We start from the raw sequence: 20,821 nt of genomic DNA on the forward strand, positions 1-20,821 counted from the left end.
TTTGGTGCTGACAGCACTGGAACATTCCTTTCCTCGCTGCTCCCTGAGGCACATCCCTGCACTGGTGGAATAAAGATTCCACGCCCCCCCCCACCCCCCCAGGGACGATGGGTGCTCGAATCAAGTGTAGTGCGTGTAAATTCTTCCCAGAGAAGATCTCTAAGGGGTCCAGGAGCCTCGGCAATGCAATGGAATGTTTGGATGTTTTTTAATTGTTCTGGAAGTAGGATCCATAGAGTTCATTAGATTATTTATTTATGTTGATGTATTTATTTACATGTTTTTTAAATTTATTTTTGAGGGTGCGCACCGGGGGGGGGGGGGGGCGGGGAGGGCCAGAGAGAGAGAGGGAAACACAGAATCCCAAGCAGGCTCCAGGCTCCGAGCCGTCAGTACAGAGCCCGACGCAGGGCTCGAACCCACGGACCGCGAGATCATGACCTGAGCCGAAGTCGGACGCTTAACCGACTGAGTCACCCAGGCGCCTCTAGATTTATTTATTTATTTTTTTTTAAATTTTTTTTTCAACGTTTTTTATTTATTTTTGGGACAGAGAGAGACAGACCATGAACGGGGGAGGGGCAGAGAGAGAGGGAGACACAGAATCGGAAACAGGCTCCAGGCTCCGAGCCATCGGCCCAGAGCCTGACGCGGGGCTCGAACTCACGGCCCGCGAGATCGTGACCTGGCTGAAGTCGGACGCTTAACCGACTGCGCCACCCAGGCGCCCCTAGATTTATTTTTAAATGGCAAAAAGAAGGTGGCTTTATTTGTATGCTTATTTTGTTATGAAATGTACATAAAGAAGAGTTGTGAAGTGTACTGCGTAACGTAAAGGATGATGAAACAAACACGGACCGATCATCCAGCTCGAGAAACAGGACACATTGTCACCGTCTCAGACCCCCCCGGGGGCCCCTCCCAGATCGCATCTCCCTCCTTCCCCCTCACGACGACTACTCTCCTGAGTTCTTAAAAATTTATCATCCCCTTGCTTTCTTTATAGTTTTCCCACCTATGAACTCATTCCTAAATGACGTATTGTTTGGGCTATGCCCACTTTTGAACTTTTAAACTGCAAAAGTTTATACTATACAAGGATTTATACTAGAAATATTCAGACTTGCTTTTCGAGCGCCACATTCCGTTGCTTCTGAGACCCATCCCTGTCGATGTGTGAACCTGAGGTCCGTTCCTTTTCTCTGCTCCATAGTCTGCCTTTATGTAGCTCAACCACAGCTCGGCAGGCCCTGGACATTCGGGGTGTTTCCAGGATCTGAGACTCACGGACGGCGTTCTGTAGACATTCTCTTATACGGGTGTAAGGGTTTCTCTGGGGAAAACAACCAACGGGGTTGGGTTGGGTCGGACGGCTGGGTCACGGGTATGTGCATATCAGCTTTAGCCAAGCCATCTCTAGAGTGTTTCCACCAATTTACATGCCCATCGGCCCGTGAAGGAGAGTTCCAGTCTCCCTGCACCCCGCAGGTGCTGATGTTGTCAGGCATTTTTGGTTTTGTCAATCTGGCGAGTGTTTGCGGTGGGGGAGGGGCTGGTAATGTTATTTAATTTGCATTTCTTTAGCGTTTCATAAGACTGAGCACTTTTTACACATTCCTTGGCCACTGGGTTTCCTCCCTGTAGAGGACAGCTCCGATCTATCACCCACTTTTCTACTGAGTTGTAGGTTTTGTTATTGATTGATCCGTATAAGGTTTTTTGTTTGTTTCGCTTTTACATTCTAGACGTCAATCCTTTGCCGTTATATGAATTGCAAATACCTTCTCATACCATGGTTTTTCTTTTGATTTGCGTTACCGTGTTTCCAAAGGGTCTATGACCCCAGAAAAGATTGATAACCACTTACATTAAGGTTCTGTAAACAGGAGGCATGTGAGCTAGAAAACCTCACACTTTTGTTAAGCCGAGTGGCATTACAGTGAATTGAACTGGAAATCAAAAATGTTGCCTTAGGGGCACCTGGGAGGCTCAGTGGGTTGGGTGTCCCACTTTGGCTCAGGTCACGATCTCGCGGTTCGTGGGTTCGAGCCCCACGTCGGGCTCTGGGCTGATGGCTCGGAGCCTGGAGCCTGCTTCCGACTCTGTGTCTCCCTCTCTCTCTGCCCCTCCCCTACTCACGTTCTGTCCCTCTCTCTCAAAAATAAATAAACGTTAAAAAAAAGTGTCACGGGGGCGCCTGGGTGGCTCAGTCGGTTAAGCGTCCGACTTCAGCTCAGGTCACGATCTCGTGGTCCGTGAGTTCGAGCCCCGCGTCGGGCTCTGGGCTGATGGCTCGGAGCCTGGAGCCTGCTTCCGACTCTGTGTCTCCCTCTCTCTCTGCCCCTCCCCCATTCATGCTCTGTCTCTCTGTCTCAAAAATAAATAAACGTTAAAAAAAATTAAAAAAAAAAAGTGTCACCTTAAAAGCCAAGATTCTAGCTTCTTTTGAAATACCAGACTAGCCAGGCCTGTGGCTCCTGAGTGGTGGGGGCCGCGAGTGGACACAGGGCCGGTGCTGTCTGTCACCCGAGTCCCTACGGCTTCCCAGACGCCGAGGGTCCACTGCCACTTATCACCCTCGGGCGGCATGGAGATTCCCTTCCACTGGCCTTTTCCAGTTGCGTATGTCATTTGTGGGCCTTCTCATGTGGTCAGCTCGCTGTCCCTCTGCACCCATCACCTGACACTACTCCATCTACTGCCGTGGCTGTCATTTCTGCTGTCACGTGGATGCGTCCGGTAGGACCACGACTTAGAACTGATCTCCGTCCTGAGTCCTGAGCAAGAGGAAATTTCACCTCATCTACGGAGCTGGTTTGATCAAGGCCTTTCCATAAGGACCTGGCTCCTTAAGGAGCGCGGAGAGGGAAGAAGGGCCCCGGAATCAGGTGCCATCGTCTGTTTGGGAGGACTGGTGGTGACCAATCAGACCGAGCCCATTGCCTTGATCCCCAGAAGAAGAAGAGAGGGCTATGGCAGAGATACCTGGTTTCCTGTTTATCTGGGGACACCTCGATTCATATCGCATTTATATCCATTAGCGTACTGAGCCTCGAAGGCCCAGACTCTGGGTGTCTGAGATAGAATGAAGTTATACAACCTGCTCCAGCTGGCTTTACACCCAATCTGGGAGGTTCGACAGGCCTGCAGCCAGGGGGCTCTTTAGCGCGGCTCATTTCTTGCACACTTACTCTGTACCAGCTGCTGTGCTGGGAGTTTTATGTGCAGCCTTATCGTCGCATCGACACAATTCTGCGTGGTGTAGCAACCCAGTCCTCATTTTCAGATGCAGAGATGGAAACCGTCAGGTGACCTAGCATCACGGAATACCGTAGGGGTTCCCCGCTCAGGCGTTGGGAGTTCCACCTGTCTGGGTTCCAGCCCTGGCCCCGTTGTCTGGGTGTTCCCGGACAAATTACTGTTCCAGAGCCTCGACTTCCCCGCCGATCAAATGGGAATAATAACACACTTACGGCTCAAGGTTTGTGTGAGAAGCCGGTGAACGGTGTCGTGGAACCTTTGGCACGGGACTCCCACAGAACAGGGATGAGAAGGAGCTGGGGTGCAAAGTCTAGTTCTCGCATCCCTGGCTTTCACCGGACCTTCTGCGAAAGCCCCCGCTCTCCCGTTCGCCACAGTCACAAAATGCCCGTTTCCTGCCCTGAACTGCCAACCCCTCCTCCCCACCCTTCTTCAGAGTCCCACTGTCCTGTCTAGGACACACAGACAGCTGTGGCTGGGCGGGCCCTGTGTCCATTCTGTGGGGCTGTGGGCTGTGGGAGGTTCTTTGGGGGAGCGGGGGGTGGATTTTTCTCCTGGGGTTAGTCCCTGCCCATCTTCACTGGGGAAAAACCGGGCGGGGCAGAAACATTCCAATTTCTCTTGGCATTTTCCGTTACCGTTTTCCTTCTCTCTCTGAGTGGCTATCCCATCAACCCCAGGCCATCAGTGAAGACGTGGATGGCCGTGTTCCCACGACCAGTCGGAGCATATAGGACCTGAGCTACAGGCCTGCGGCATGACGTGGAACTTGCTGTGTCGTCCTGGACAGATCTAGAAACTGGTCGTAGCAAAGCCCTTTCTGGCCTTTCCCCGTTTGCTCTGAAGTCTGACCGGCCCACTGAGGTTGGCTGCGTTGATTTCAGCCCCCTGTGCCTCCCTCTTGAGTTGCACCTTCTACAGAAGCCTTCCCTGCCTCCCCAGAACAGTGTGGGAAGGAAGAGTGGGCCTTAGGGGTCAGGCCGCCTGGGCTTGAACCCTAGTTCTGCCCCTCACTGGCTGTGTGTCCTGGGGAGAGTTACTGAACTTCTCTGTGCTTACGTCCTTATCTTAGGACGTCCTTATCTCAGGACAGAGCCCTGTGCAGGGCGGGCATTCTGTCTTGGCTGTCGCTCTCGTCGGAGTCAGGCTTGTGCAAGAAGCATAGGCTTTCCCTGGGTCCTTCCACTAGCTTGCCCTGTGACTCTAGGTGTCTCTTGTAATCTCGCCAAGCCTGGTCTGGGTTGCCCCCCGGGAGAGTGGTTGCAGGACCCGCTTCGGGGGCGTGAGATCCGTGTGTCTCACAGGCCTCGTGCTCAGAAGGGCCTCCCGCTCGGTGATTCTCCGCTGTTGCCCTCCTGAAACGCCCAATAACTTTTAAGCCTTTAGCACAAGGTCCTGCAAATCATGGCTTGCGTTTCTCTCTCCTGTCTTGTGCCTCACCTTGGCTGGACTGGGCAGCAATGCCCGTGGCTGGTCCGACAGGGGCCACCCTGCACAGAATTCTGGAGGCTCCTGCTGGCTGTCGCTCCCCAGCCGTGGCTGATTCACCAGGCTCTGGGCCTCCACAGGCACAAGGGCCACTGTCCCCCACCAGGTGACATGTGAGCTGTTTTCAGTGGAAACTTTTTAGCTTGGGATTCTGACCTCGGAGCGGGTTGATTTAGGCTATCTGCTGCCGTGGAACTGACCATAAATTTTCTGCGTATTAGGTGATTTCAAGGAAAAAAAATCAATTTTAATAGCAGCAATCAAAACTGTAGAAACCCGCAACTGCCATCATGGTGCTGCTTTACATCTGGGTTTGCAGGACAGGAAGTCAAAGAGCCAGAGGGTCCCCAGCGCCCTGCTGGGGCAGGGGTGGGGGCGGGAGGGGGAGGGGTGGGGGGAGGGGACCCATCAGACTGGACCAAAGCCTCCTTGATAGCGGCTCTTCAGACGTAACATTTTGTGTTACGGCTGGTTAATCTTTAAGCCGGAATGTATTCTTTATTCAATGATAATTATGAATTGTTTCATAGCTAATTCATTCTCATGATTGAAACCCCAAAACCACAAAAGGATAGAGGGAGAAAATTCTCCCTCCTGCCCTCCTTCCTGGAGGCAGCCCGTGTTCTCCGGGCTCTTGTGTGCTTCCGAGAGAGTTTATTTGTATTCGAGAAAAAAAAAAATTATGTATTTATACTCCTATATTTCACCCATTTTAATACACATGGTCACATACAATGTCCACGGTCTGCACCTTGCTTTTTCGGGATGTATCTTGGAGACAGTTCTTCATTCACTCAAGCTGAGTTTCTTTGTTCTTTTATATGGCTGCACGGTGGTCTGTTTAAAGAGCCCTGCCCTTATTTAACCGGTCTCCCTGGTTATGATGGATGGCAGGCTGTTTCCATTCTTTAGAGCTGTGCGTCTTGAACAAATTCTGTTCCCCCCTCAGCTCACCGCTGACACCTGTTTAAGGGGCAAATGGCGCCGTTCCCTTCGTCGAGCCTTCCTTACACGCCGCCTGTTACAGCTCCAGCCGATTTCCAGACGCGCTCCCTGGAGACACGGGCCCGCCTCTGTACCCTTCCTTTCCCTCTCCCAGCAACCTCCGGGAGTCCACGCTGAACCTCCATGGTCTACCCTCACCTCTCAGACACCCCCCTTTCCCTCCCCACCGCCACCTCCCGAGACCCAGGCTCCACTGCGTTGGGCTTGGACCGTTGCAGTACCTCTCCCTCCCGCTGATGGAAACCACATCAGGTCACTCTCCCCCCGCTTCCACGGGCGGATGCCCAGGAGATAAACCCCCAGCCCCCCCCCCTCACCTCCTGCCGTCGTCTCCCACGCGTTATCCCACAACCACACTCCGAGCTCTTTCCGGTCTCCGATTATATGCACGTACTGTGCCTTCTGCCTACGACATCATACCCACGTAAGTACTTTCCTTCACCTTCCCGACACCCACTCCCTTGAAATCTCAGCTTCCAGGGCGCTCTTCCCCAGAGAGGCCTGCTCTGAGGTCCCACCGACAAGCAGTCGTCCACGCAAGGTGGCCGGCACCGCACCCTGTTCATTTCCTCACCTCATCCGTCCCTGTACGTAATGATACCTTTGTGGCGTGTGCGTTTGGTTAGGGTCTGGTCCCCCCACTATCATGTGGTCTGTCTGCGGGCAGGGATGTGTGTCTTGTTCACAACTTTGTCTCTTGTCCTTAGTGTGGGACCTCAGCAGTGTTCGTCAAATGAAGGCACGGTTCTGAGCCCTCCGTCTTTGCCAGCCCTGCACTCAGCATTGGACCCCCCGAGTTTCCTAAACCAGAGGGATGTGCACCTTCCTGGTAATATGACCCGATGAGGAAGGGCTAACTCTGCCACAGAGGAAGCCTGGAGAGATGGGGACCATTCCACAGGTGACGGAGAAGGGAAAGGGCTTTCAGGTAGAGGGTATAGCCTGAGCAAAGGTGCAGAGACATTAACGCTCACAGCCCGTCCGGGGAGAGGGTGTCTCCCGGCAGGGACACAGGTATGTGGTGAGAGGGGACAAGGCATGCTAGGAAATTTCCCTGAGGTCCTGCCGCGGTGGGTCAAGGAGTTTGAATATTTTGGTTGTGTTTTATTTCTTTGCATCCCTAGCCCTTCTCTTGTGCTGGACAATACGGTGGGCATGTAACGAAAAATCCCGGATGTAAACTGGTAACCCACGGTGTTACCTCTGTTTTACAAAAGGGGAGACCGATGGTCCCAGATTCCAAAGTGACTCGCCTTGCACCTGCTTACTCTCCTCGGTCGTATTTATTGGAAGCTCCTTGTATCCGTGAGGGGAACCCACGTTGCCGTAACAAAGAGACTTTCATTCTCCCGCCCCCCCCTGCCCCCACCCCACCGCGTAAAGAACAAAGACCTTACCTTTGGGTGAGTGGATCCCGTCACTCAGTCGTTTGGTGACTCAGGTTCTTTCCATCTCGTTTCTCCACCATTCCCTCGGGTGTTGTAAACATCTACGGGGTGAAGCTGGGTCTCAGCCATGTCCTGTTTGTAGACGGAAGGGAGGTGGCAAGAGGTGGAGGAGGAAACGTGCCCACTGTCTTAGAGGCTCTGTCTCAGATGGAGGACGCACCACTTTTGCTGACATAAAGTGCAAGGCAAGAACTCGGCCAACTGCAAAAAATGCCAGGAAGTGTAGTCTAGCTGGGCGGCTAGGTGCCCACCTACAATCCCACTACTCGGGAGGAAGACGACAATGTGTCTGGTGGACGATTAGCCGAGGAACCTACCATAGCAGACCCCAGGTCACCAGGAGCAGGTGGCTGGAGGCTTGGCTGGTGGGTGACGCCAGGTCCCGGTGCTCTCGTCACTCAGGGCATAGAGCCATGAGCTTTGCCCCTGCCTCCTGCCGGGGAGAGGACCTTGGGGTTCCCCCGGCTGTGTCTGCCCATTTCTCTGCATGGTGCTCTCAGTGCTCCGACCCGGCCTCAGCCCCTCTGCTATCTTTCATTCTTGGCTGGCGATGGCTCTGAGCCAGACCTAGACCTTGGCCTTGCTACTCAGTAAAGAGACGTGCTCGGCAAGTTAAGCATCAGGGTCCATAGTCTAATGGTTCGTCGGGACTGTGTGACAGGAGAAACACTTTTAAGCACTTGAGAAGCAAATTTTGAAATACGGAAACAAGCCATTAATTACAAATCATTATTATCCGGTGATTAACATGGGCCCCAGCTATGGACTGGAATGTTTGCGTCCCCCCGACCGAATTTATAAACTGCATCTTAAGGCCCGCGACGGTGGGATTAGGAGGTGGGGCCTTTGGGAGATGATTCGGTCTTTAGGGGGAGCCCTTGTGAATGAGATTAGTGCCCTTGTTATAAAGGAGGCAGGAAAGATCCCTGGCCCTTCCCCCACTGGTGGCTGAAGCTAGAAAGCACCGGTCCATGAACCAGAGGCAGGCCCTCACCAGACACTGAATCTGCTGGCGCCTCGAGCTTGGACCTCCAGAACTGCAAGAAATATATTTCCGTTATTTTATTTTATTTTTTTCAACGTTTTTTATTTATTTTTGGGACAGAGAGAGACAGAGCATGAACGGGGGAGGGGCAGAGAGAGAGGGAGACACAGAATCGGAAACAGGCTCCAGGCTCTGAGCCATCAGCCCAGAGCCTGACGTGGGGCTCGAACTCACGGACCGCGAGATCGTGACCTGGCTGAAGTCGGACGCTTAACCGACTGCGCCACCCAGGCGCCCCTATTTCCGTTATTTATAAGCCATTCAGGCTACGGGATACTGTCACAACAGCCCGAGTGGGCTAAGACCAGTCCCCCAAAGACTTTCTTGCTAATATTGTAGTAGCCAAGTAGGGGTCACTGTACGCACCCCAAAGTGATAAACTTGCGTCCGAAAGTTCTGTACTATAAATCCAAACGGACTTTGATCGCAAATAGTATAAAACCTCATTAATATTAAAATTAACAATAGCTAATATTTATTGAGCACTTACCGCGTCTGGCGCTCTGTAGCACCTTCTACAGCGTCATCTCTCATTTACTCATTACCACGCCTGAATGGAGCACTGTCATTAGCCCCGTTTTCAGACAAGGGTGCGGGGAGTTCGAGTGGTCACCTGACCAAGGCTGCGTACAGAGCAAAGCTCTTTGCTCGGCACAGAGCAAAGCTAAGGTTTGATTGCAGCTCACCTCCGGAACCTCGGCTCCTAAGAAGCTGCTAGCCTACGGATCACGGAAGTAACTTTCCCCGAAGACCTACAAGGTGCTACCCAGCTTCTTGAACCTGGTGGCGCCCCTGGTCTGTCTCTCTCCCCATTCCAGCTGAAGAGATGGAGATACGGGAGGTCAAGTACACGCAGCTAGGGAGTTCTCTTGTTGGCCTCCCTCCCCTGCAGAGAACAGACGCTATGTGTGCCCTTGGTGGGGGTTGGGGGGGGTGGCCCTCCTACATGGGCAACCCTTGGGATGCTCCACGTTGCTGGGAAGGGAAACCTTGGCTCCTCTCCCCCTGAGAAAAGCCAGCAGGCCCTGAGATGGCCAGCAAATCTCCCCTCCGGCTCCTCTCCACGTCTGCAACCACCTGCCTTGTCCTTCCCGCCTCCTCTTGTGGATCCAAGGGCTGAAGATTTCCTCCTCATCCTCTCCCTCCCACCCCTCCCCTTGCCCCTCCCACTCCAGCCTCTTCAAGCAGCCCCCCATCTTTCTGAAATGTTAGCAAACCAGATAACGTCACCTCCTGCCTAGAACCCTCTCACGTGCCCAGTACCCTCGCAGTAAAGCCGCTGCTGGGCACCGGAGACTCTGCATGACCTGGCTTTGCCTCCGTTCCAGGCTGTTCCCGTCTCCTCCTCTGTCACCCCCCTCCCCAGCCCCATGGGTGCTCCGCCGGCTGCAAATAAAAAGGGGGCGGGTGGAGCAAGGGCCTGCGAACAAATCAACTTGGAAAATTCCGTGTTCTCTATGCGTTCTTGGAAATCAGCCCGGTCTTCCCCAGATTTCTTTGGTCGTGGCCGAAGGAATGTCCTGCCCATCAGCTCCTTTGAGTCTGCTCCTGCGGCTGGATGGGCTCCCTTCCCCGCCCTGTACTTGCCCGCCTCCACACCTTTGCTCCTGCTCCCTTCGCCCACCACACCCCTGCCCAGAACACCCTCTCTGACCCCCCTTCCCGCAGGGAAACATTTCAAGGTCCAGCTCAAAAGCCATATTTCCCACGAACCTTCCTGATTTCACTCCACTTGCTTTCCTCAACCTGTAGCGTTAGCCTGGGCCTCTCCCTGACCTTGAATTGTAAAGCCAGCCGGGATGTAGGGTCACCTGTGGTCTGACTTTGACTCCTCCCTGAACTATGAGTTTTTTAAGGCAAGGGACTGAAGCTCAGCGTCCTTTCATATCTCATATGGGGCCCGGCACGTTACAGGTGCTCTGCAAACATTCCTTGAGCAAGAACTGAGAAAGGAGACGCAAGGTGTGAAGAGCAAAGACCCTGCCCAGCCCCAGCTCTGGTTCCCATGGCAACCACCAGGGAGGGACACCGGGGAGGCTCTGAGGCCCCGGGGTCGCCAGGCCTGACTCTGGCCATGGCGGACAGACCAAGAGGCTTCCCTGGCAGCTCAGGAGCAGGTGACGGGGACTCCAGTGCCGTCATGACAGGCTCTACGTGTCCGGTCTGGGCGTCCTTGGAGAAACGTGTCATCTGTCATCTGCAGATTGGCAGCAACGGAAGGACCCAGGGTAAGACTGCCTCACTTATAGCAGGTTGTATCCATCCTTTCCTGAGTCCAGAAATTGCACAGATTTGGGCCAGGACCCAAAGGAACATATTCTGGGGGCCATGGGCGTGTGCCAGAGCCAGGTCCCAAGCCCTGGGGCTCGCGTGGCCAGGCGGGCAGTGGGAATGACAGAAGTAGGCAGGGCAGAGTTCGAGGTCCTCTGGGAGAGCCCGGCCCTGCCTGGAGGGGGCGCCCTGCTCAGTGCCAGCCTGTGACACCAACAGAGGATGGGCACCGGGGAAAGCCAGACCTTCTGATTTGTATGTGAATCTCCTGATTTAAAAAAAAAACTGCTTTGGAGCGCCTGGGTGGCTCAGTTGGTTAGACGTCCAACATTGGCTCAAGTCATGATTTTGCGGTTCGTGAGTTCAAGCTTTACGTCCGGCTCTGTGCCGACAGCTCAGAGCCTGGAGCCTGCTTCGGATTCTGTGTCTCCCCCTCTCTCTGTCCCTCCCCTGCTCATGCTCTGACTCTCTCTCTCTCTCTCTCTCTCTCAAAAATAAATAAACATTAAAAATGTTTTTAAAAACATAAACATAGTATAATTATATACTATGTAAGAGTGTCCGACTTCAGCTCAGGTCATGATCTCGCGGTCTGTGGGTTCGAGCCCCGCGTCGGGCTCTGTGCTGATGGCTCGGAGCCTGGAGCCTGCTTCCGATCCTGTGTCTCCCTCTCTCTCTGCCCCTCCCCCACCGCTCACAAATAAATACACATTTAAAACAGTTAAAACACTGGCTCAGAAATGCTAACATAGGTGAAAGCTGCGTATCAGTCCTGGGTTCAGCAAACGGTGCTGAATGTCAGCAGCATGCACCTGAGTTTTGTTCTAACAAGCACGTCAGAGTTGGGGTTCATGTTGGAAGTGCATGTCAGGAGTGCACAGCAGCCACATATTCTACCCGAGGGGCTCTGAGCAGAGAGCCACGCGGTGGGTGCTGTGATGTGACACAAATATCTCGGTCCTGTGTCCACTCACACGTTGGTGTAAGAAGCCCGCCCGGCTGAACTGCCTGGCTCCAGCCCCTCCCCTGGCACGCTGCACCTGCATGGCAGGGAAGGGTCGTGTTCTTTCTCTCAGAGCCTGGTGGCCCCACGGAAGCCTTTACGCCCGCAGCCAATGGGTTGGGGACGCACATATGTCCTAGCCCAGGCGTAGAGGTGTGCAGCTCTAAGTCAGAGGCCGTGGCACCTACTGCCCGAGTCCCTGCCCACCAAGACCCCCTCCCACACTCAGCCCCGCTCCCTGGAGAAGACACCTGTCACAGTCTTCTTCTCCAGCGGGCAGAGGCGGGGCCGAGAGAGGCCTGCTGCTATTACACATGACCCTTGGCCAGGTGGTGTGGGGTGCGGGAGGGAGGCGACGTGGCTGCTGTGTGGTCCCCCTCTGTCATTTGTGTCCTCCTCTCTTGGTGGCAGGCACGGCTCCCAACCAACCTTGGAACTGAGAGGACTGGGTGACGTGTCCCCTCACCCTGACCACCCTGCCCCCACCTCCATGCTTGGAGACAGAGAGAGAGGGGGGGGAGAGAGACAGACAGACACAGAGACAGCGCCCGGGGTCATGGAAAATAGAGGGGCTCCGACCCGGCCACTTACTAGCTGTGTGATCACGAGCCAAGTGTACAACATCTCTGTGCCTCAGTCGCCTTCTCTGCAAAATGAGGGCGGGGGGCCTGGGAGGGGGAGGGGAGCTCACATCTGTGGGCACAGCAGGGTGGGCGTAGGGCAGGCCCCGTGAGCGCCCCCTCCTGCCCTTCCTGGTCTGATGCCCTTGCAGGGAGCGGTCCACAGGTCAGCATTCCAGGGAGGGGAGAGTGGGGGGGGGAGTGTGGAGAAGCCGGGTCTCCTCCCTGTCACCCCCCTGTCTTTCCGTCCCCCCTCTCATTGCTCCCCAGGGCAACGGAATGTTCCCGTTTCTCAGAAGGGACATGGGCACAAGGAGCCCCTGTTGTTGCTGACCTGCCCCTACAGGGCACACTCGGGCGGGCGGGTCTCCAGCAGGCCACCACTCTCCTGTGCCATCAGCCGCCTCCCCCCCCCCCCCCCCCCCCCCCCCCCCCCCCCCCCGTCCCTCCGTCTTCCCCACCTTTAGGCTCAGACTAGCTGTGTCCTCACCTGGTCGCCTTTACCCCGAACCTACCAAGGTCCAAGCTTCCACCTGCGACAATAAATACTCCCAGACGAGTCGGCCCCGCTTCTGCCAGCAGGGTGTGCGGGACCCGTTCCGTGGCCTGTCTGAACCTCATTCATCTTTAAGCTGAGAATCATACCCCTCGTGGGGCTGGTACAGGTTGAAGCCAAATGCCACATCCTTAGTGCCCCGGCTTCACGGGTCTTCTGTCCTTGTTCTTCACCCCCATACATGTTTCCTCTCCGTGCAAAGCCACGTCAGAGCCTCCAGACCTCACCGGGACATCAGACCTGCTTCCTCCTGTGGGGACGGTGGCCTCACTGGTGGTCCAGCCCTGGTAGCAGACTGTCCGGCCCTTAGGGAATAGTCTCGCCCTTCCCGCAGCTCTAGCCACTGTTACCAGGCCCAGGAGGGACAGGATTTCATTGATTTTCTCACCCACACCCTACGCCCTCCCTGCCCTTTCTCTCCACGGGGAACCCACTGTGTCGCAGAGAGAGCGAGAGCGAGAGCGAGAGTGAGAGCGAGAGAGAGAGAGAGAGAGAGAGCACGCGCGTACCAGATGTTCAAGTCGTGTTCCCTTCTTACACATTCAGCCCGTTGGGGTGTTTGATCTCTGGCTTAACAAGTTCGGCCATCTTTCTTAAGAGAATAAAAGAGATTCAGACAGAGAAAGAGGGAAGGAGACAAAGAATGAGCAAGACAGTGAGATACAATGAGCCAGACTCAAAGGAATAGATAGAGGAAGACAAAGCCAAAGCCCGAGCAGAGAGGGAGAGACAGACAGGCAAGACAGAACAGGGAACACCTTCTCTTGGAACCCTCCCTCTTGCCTCCCCTGGGGTTCTCGCCCCTGCTCAACCCTGCCTCCCCGGCCCCAGGCCCAGCCTCAAAGCCACCATATCAACTCTGAGTGATCACGCCCTCCCGTGGAGGTGACAGCCTCTCGCTCTGCATGACAGGGCATCTGCTTAAGACTCAAGAGCCTCTGACAGGAGATGGGATGAGGAGCCCTGGGGTGCAGAGGGCCTGCTGGCAGGGGACAAATGGGCTGCCGGTGGGGAGCCCAGAACCCCCGCCTCCCGCACTCCTGGGTCTGAGCGGCCTTGCAGAGGCGCCCAGGGAGCCAGCCGCTGAGGCCTTCGCTGAGCATTAACTCTGCATTTATTTCCTGCTCTGCCTCTCCCTTCCCCCCTTCCCCCCTTCCCCCCTTCCCCCCTTCCCGCTCCCCTCCTTTGTCTCTGGGTCTTCGATTTCCTATTTGAGAACAGTTCCAGCCCGTGCCCCTGCTGAAATCCCAGCCTCTGTAACCAGCGAAGGCTGTTTGGAGCCTGTGAGTCAGAGACCAGCGCTGGTTTTTATTAAAGGCAGAAAGAAAATAATCTGATTTTACAAAGCAAAGCACCTCCTTATAAGCCAAGGCGGCCATGAGACATCTAACTGCCTGTGATATTTTAAACCATGCATGTGTGCACAATAGCCCCCAACCCCTTCCCGGCCTCTGGTGGGAGCGTCAAACCTGCGTGGGTTTTATTATTATTTTTTTTTTTTCTGGCTAAATGTTTTTAGGTCACTTCCATCCACCCCCACTGCGCGCTCCTATGCAGGAAACGCCATGAATTCCATTCCAGCCCCGGAACCTCCAAAATTAATGGGATCACTGGAAATGCACCAGGAAGGATGCCGGGGGCGAGGGGGTCTTTGTCTCCTTGGTCTCCGGGCGGAGAAGCTTCTCGCCAGATGAGAAGGGGAGCCCCTCCAGGCCCTGCGGCCCTTCGGCTGCAGGCGCTGATCCCGGGTCCCCGGGGAGCCCACCTGGGGCGGGCAGCCCGGACCCTCTTTCTGCTCTCCCCCACCACCCTCTGGAGCTGTCTCTTTCTATAATTCTCTTCTCGTCCAGTCTATTAGCGTTCTCCGGCAGGCTCTGCCCAGTTCAGCCGCATCTCCTTGTCTAGTTTATATTAGAAGAGAAAGCTCTGGCGTGGTTTCCCCTCACCTGAGGAAAGAGATGCTTCTCTTTTTCAAGACACTCAGAGCCTTTGATGAAGCCCAAGAAAGACTTAAATTGTAATGAAATTCAGTCTTTTAGAGATGAGATTGCCCAAGAGCGCTTCTAACTGCCTCGTGAAAAGGGCTTGGCTCTCCAGCAGTCAGCAGCTGGGCACCGGGGCCTGCCCTGCGTGCCCGCAGGCGGGTCTGCAGCTTGGCTCCTGCCTGTTTTTCCCCACCCCCCGCACCCCCCCACCCCTGCACGGGCTATTACAGTAGCCGGCCCAGCAGCAGCCTCCCGCCTGGTCTCCCTGACGCCCCTTCTCCTCCCTCCCCTGCTCCGACCACATCCCTCCTCCTCCGAGGCCTTCAGTGGATCCAAACCCCCAGCGCAAGCACCCCCTCCCCTCCTTCCCCAGCCTTCCCAAACCTGCCGGTGGGGGCGGGGGGGGTGGTGGACTGTACCATCTATCGGACCTCCGCACAACCATGTCTGTAGCCTGGTAAAAAAAAAAACCCACTTCCGGGGCGCCTGGGTGGCTCGGTGGGTTCAGAGTCCGACTTCGGCTCAGGTCATGATCTCACGGTTCGTGATATCGAGCCCCCGTGTCGGGCTCTGTGCTGACAGCACGGAGCCTGCTTGGGATTCTCTCTCTCTCCCTCTCTCTGCCCCTCCCCGTGCACTCTCTCTCTCTCTCTCTCAAAAACAAACCAATAAATAAACATTAAAGAATGGGTACTAAGTGCCAGGCTCCACGCCAGGGGATAGACACGTAGCATAGGGCTGACCAGAAGAAAAGGTCCCCCAGCACCAGGGAGCTCAAACTCATTCATTCGTTCCTCTTTACCGCCAAACACCCAGAAAAGTTGTCTCTGCGGGTGTCCCCAGGTTCCCTGCCCCCACTTTGTTTAATCGCAAGCCAGCCACTTCCATCCCGTCCCTCCACTGAACCTCCCTCACCTCAGACGCCGAGACCTCCAAGACCCCACGGGTCCCTCTGCGTGCATCCCACCTGACCCAGCTGCGGCATGGCCTGTAACTGGCCACCGCCTCCCTTTTAAATCACTCTTTGGTTTCTGCAGGCACCACTTTCTGCTGGCTTTCTTGCCACCTCACCGGTCACTCCTGTCCCCCTCCTCTGTGGGTTCCCTCTTCGATCTTATAATGTTGGGGTATCCTTGGTAAAGTCATTCTCGGGGCCTCTTCTCTGCAATCACTCCCATCAGGACCTCGTCTGCCCTTTGGATTTTAAACAGTGTCTCTAGGCTCACAACCCCCACCTTTGTATCTCCAGCTCAGACCTTGCCCCAAACCCCGGACTCAAATATCCAACTGCCCAGCCTGCATTTCCTCCTCTTCTTCCCCCTCCTCCCCACCCTTCTCCTCCTCCTCCCCCTCCTCCTCCCCCCCCTCCTCCTCCTCCTCCCCCCCCTCCTCCTCCTCCTCCTCCTCCTTTTTCTCTTAAGATTTTATTTTTAAGTAATCTCTATACCCGGCCTGGGGCTCGAACTCACAACTCCGAGACCAAGAGCTGCAGGCTCTACCGACTGAGCCAGCCAGGCACCCCCTGCCCCGAGTCAGCATTTCTTCTTAATTGACGTCTCATGCCCAACTTGTCCAAAATGTGATTCCTAAGCTTTCCCATAATTCTGTCCGTCACGCAGCCTCCGTCAACGTGGTCAGAAGCAAGTCCGCGCTTTGGGTTCCTCAGGCCAAAACACCCAGCTGTTGTACGGGGTTCCTCCCTTTTGCTCACATTCCACACCCGTCAGAAATCTTGCTGACCCTGCCTTCAAAGCTCATCCAGAATTCCCACCAGTGCTCCATTTCCACTGGCCCCATGGCGGTCCAAGCCAGCATCCCCCGTCTGGATCTGGTAGCTTCCTCCTCGCTGGTCTGCGCCCAGCAGGTGACGCGCCCCTTTTGTATTAACCTCTGCTGGAAACCTTCCCATGGCTCCCATCTTGCTCAGAGCAAGAGCCTGCAGGAACCTTGCGGACGGGGGCCCCACCCCTGCCCGGACTCCCCTCCTCCCTCTCTTCCCCATGCTTGATTCTTTCCAGGCCTGCTTCTTCTTCCGCCTCTTTAACTTGCTGGTCTTTCTCCCTGGGACGCTTTTCACGCTGATACCTACATGGCTTTTTCCGTCACCGCCTTCACATCTGTGCTCAGATGTTACCTTCCCAGTGACGCCTCCCCTGAGCGTCCCGCTCAGAACCGCCCTGCCCGCTCCGCAGGCTCTGTCCTCTTCCCTCCCTTCTTCTGCCTTCGGCACAGCACTCGTCACCGTCTGACGTGCTACCTAGTTATTTGCTCTTCATTTGCCTTCACTAGAATGTGGGTCAGGGGAGTGGGTTGAATTGCGTCCCCCCAAAAAGACACGTCCGAGTCCTGAGCCGCGGTAGCTATGTTTTCGCCTTACCTGGACTTAGTCTTTGCAGATGAAATTAAGTCAGGGATCTGGAGATAAGATCATCCTGGATTTAGGGTAGACCCCCCCCCACCCAAATCCAATGGCTGTTGCCTTATAAGAGAAGACAGGGAGAGACTTGAGACACAGAGACACAGGGAAGATGGCACGTGAAGATGGGGACAGACAGCGGATGATGCGGACACGAACCAAGGATCGCCAGGAGCTGCGAGAAGCAAGCGGGAGTCTCCTCCAGAGCCTCCCGAGGTAGCGAAGCCCTATCCACACCTTGAATTTGGACTGCTGGCCTCCGATCTGGGAGATCACACCTTTCTCTTGCTCTAAGCTGCCAAGGTGGTGGTGTTGCCTCAGTCCTAGGAAGCCAAGGCAGGAGGATCCTGGTTCTGTTTTCCCCTGCGGCCCAAGCTCCAGCATGCCGCCAGGCAGTGTGGTCACGCAGCATGCGACTGGACGAGTGTCCCCCCCGGCCCCACTCCCTCATTTGCAAAATAAAAGGAAAAGTTCTGCATCCTGTGGAGGTCCTGGTCGAGGGGATCAGATGGTACGCTGAGTCTGTGCCCCCCCCACCGCACACTGTCCTCCTCTCCGAACTCCCGGAAGCCCCCATGCTTGTCCACCTCGGAGAGCCACTCTTCATGGTTTTTTATCCAACAGCCCTTAACGATATGGGAAGTATCCGTGCTGTATCGTTAAGTGGGAAAAGGCTGGTTACAAAATTGCATGTGCATTCGCTCTGCTTGTAAAAAGCGGGCATGAAAGCACCGCCCGTGACCAGAGGGAAACTCTAACTCAAGTGCCCAGAGCCCAGAATCCGAATCGTTCTTTGCGTTCCCATTGGGTGTTGCTCAGAGCCCATCCAGCGTGGGCAGCGGGGAGGCCCCTCTTGCCTGCCTTCGCCCCCTCCTTCTCATCTCCCATCCTGCCCTCAGTTTCCGGAGTTTTGTTGTATTTCCTTCTGTAATGCTTTGTGAGTTTCTCCATAAAAGTCAAGCACCTCTTTTGCTCGGTTTATTACGAGGTACCTTTCAGGGTTGTCTTGCGGTTTTGAAAGGAGTCTTTTTTCTCCTGTACAGTTTTTATTTGTTTGAGTGGCGCCTGGTTCCGGACACACCTTCTATGTTGGTGCCTCCTTGGAGCAGTCCCTGACTCCCCTTCCCGGCACCCTGAGTGTCCCCTTTACGCCTCTCCCAGGTTTTTATTTTTCTTTGCTTAATTTCTTTATTTGTGTGCATTTCGCTAATGCAAACTATCCATTCATGGCTGTCTTCTCTCCAGGACTGTGAGGTTTAAGAGAGGAGGGATAGGGTCTGTCTTTTTTTTTTTTTTTTAAGTTTATTTATTTATTTTGAGAGAGAGAGAGCCGCATGAGTGGGGGAGGGACAGAGAGACAAAGGGAGAAAGAGAGAATCCCAAGCAGGCTTTGCGCTGTGCTGTTAGCACAGAGCTCAACATGGGGCTCGATCTCATGAACTGTGAGATCAGGACCTGAGCCGAAATCAAGAGTCAGATGCTTAACCGACTAAGCCACCCAGGTGCCCCAGGGTCTGTCTTAATCACAACTACAATGCCAGTGTAGAGCCTGGCACCCAGTGGGTGTGCAGGAGGGTGTGGAATGAGTCTCAGGCACACACCCAGGGGTGTAGGTAGGTGTGTGTGTAATCCAGGCCCGGCTGGTCCTGCTTGTAGGGATCTGGGTTCATCACTTCACTGTTTTGTGCTTTAGCTTCTCCAGTGACAAAGGGCGTGGCTTCTGGGTGCCCTTACAATGCTAACAGCCTTTGGTTCCATGAAGAGAGGGCGAGAAAGGGTCAGAAGCAAGTTGCTTTCCGCAAGGCAGGCTCCCACATGTAAGCAAAAACTGACGGAGGGTTTTCAAGTCGCCAGCTGGCAGCTGTGTTAAAAAGCTAAGCCATGATAAAGAGCATGTGGAATCTGTCTGTCTATCCATTTATCTATATAATGGAATATTACTCAGCCATAAAAAAGAATGAGTTCTGGCCATTGGCAACAACACGGACGGACCTAGAAGGTATAATTTTTTTTTTAATTTTTTTTAATGTTTATTTATTTTTGAAGGAGAGAGAGACAGCGTGTAACTGGGGGAGGGGCAGAGAGAGAGGGAGACACAGAATCGGAAGCAGGCTCCAGGCTCCGAGCCGTCAGCCCAGAGCCCGACGCGGGGCTCGAACCCACAGACCGCGAGATCATGACCTGAGCCGAAGTCGGCCGCTCCACCGACCGAGCCACCCAGACGCCCCTAGAAGGCATAATCTTAAGTGAAATAAGTCAGACAGGCAAAGACAAATACCATATGATTTCACTCGTATGTGGAATTTAAGAAACAAAGCAAACACACAAAGGAAAAAGAAAAAGAAACAAAACAACAGACTCTTAACAGAGAACAAACTGGTAGTTGCCAAAGGAGAGGTGGATGGGGACATGGGTGAAATAGATGAAGGGAATCAGTTACCTTGATGAGCCCTGACAAGTGTGTAGAATTGTTGACTCCTACTGTACATCTGAAACTAAGATATACCACGTCTTTTTCTCTGACTGACCGACTTCAGATGCCCTCACACCTTCTGCGGGGGTAGAGCCCTCCACTGGGAATGGGGATTCCTGGCCAACACCCAAGGGGAGGCTCAGCATTCCACAACAGCTGAGCAGCTATTCCCCAGGAAGGGTACCAGGGGAAAATAATAATGGCGACCGCATCATCGACGCTGGACTTGGTCTTTGGCCGAACCGTCTTCTCATCTTTTCTATCCGGGGCTCTACCCTCCAGCCTCCAAGTCCCCCACCCCATTAAGAGGAGTTTTGAACTGATTACTAAGAATGAATAGCAACGCAACTGAGACCTAGATACTGAACTTGTATTACAGCGAACGCTCTTACTCATTCTAGAAGACTGTAGGTTCTTGGGCGATCTCTATATAGCAATGCAAATGAAGTCAGTTTTACTTCTTTTGAATTCTTACACGATGTGATGTACTCATTTCTTCTTTCCTCATTGTGTTGATTAGGTCTTCAGTTCAATGTGGAGCAGTGTCAATGATAGAGGGTATCCGATCTCGCTCCTGACTTAATGGAACTAGGCCTAACGCCTCATCCTTGAGTGAAATATTTGCTTAAATTTCTTCATAGATACACTTCATCAGATTAGGGATGTTCCCTTTACCCTTATTTCACCAAGAGTTTCTGTTTTAATCATGAATGTGTGTTCAATGATATTAAGTCTCTTTTCTGCATGTTTTGAGATGACGCTCTGATCTTTCTCCGTTCGTCTGTTCGTGTGCCGTGTCGTAGAATAAATTTTCCAATATCGAGCTAACCCTACATTCCTGGGTTAAACTTTACTTGATCATGATGTACTTTAAAAATATGAATTGCTGAATTCCATTAGCTAATATTTTATTCAGAATTTCATGTCCCATTTCATAAGTGAGATTGGTCTATAATTTCTTTTTCTTGTACTGGAGCTATTTTGGGGATCCTATGACATGGTACTTTGAACATCAGATAGCATTGGAAAATTTTAGATATTTAACAATCCGCACAGAAGGCCTCTCGTCCGGCTCAGGGAGGAGATACACCTGTGCAGGTGGGTCGGCCTGCCCACACGGGACAGTAGGAGAGGCTCCTGCGGGGGCGCGATTCAGGATTCATCCATGATTTTGAAGGCTTTTGGTTGTCAAGAGTCCCGTTTAAGACACAAGGAGGCCTGAGAGTGGATCACAAGCTGATTTCAGGATT

General features: G+C 53.8%; 1 long non-coding RNA gene across 1 annotated transcript; it reads right to left on the bottom strand.

Annotated features, from left to right (window-relative positions):
• Window positions 1-5,225: 5,225 nt before the first annotated feature.
• LOC131487765 (uncharacterized) lies at window positions 5,226-9,810 on the bottom strand. Its single transcript, XR_009249948.1, has 4 exons — window positions 9,478-9,810; window positions 8,738-8,870; window positions 7,152-7,274; window positions 5,226-5,712 (listed from the first exon to the last, which is right to left on the bottom strand). It is a non-coding gene; the product is annotated as an uncharacterized LOC131487765 (long non-coding RNA).
• Between the last annotated feature and the right edge of the window lie 11,011 nt (window positions 9,811-20,821).

The sequence above is a fragment of the Neofelis nebulosa genome, chromosome 10, assembly GCF_028018385.1.
Source record: "Neofelis nebulosa isolate mNeoNeb1 chromosome 10, mNeoNeb1.pri, whole genome shotgun sequence".
Lineage (NCBI taxonomy): Eukaryota > Metazoa > Chordata > Mammalia > Carnivora > Felidae > Neofelis > Neofelis nebulosa.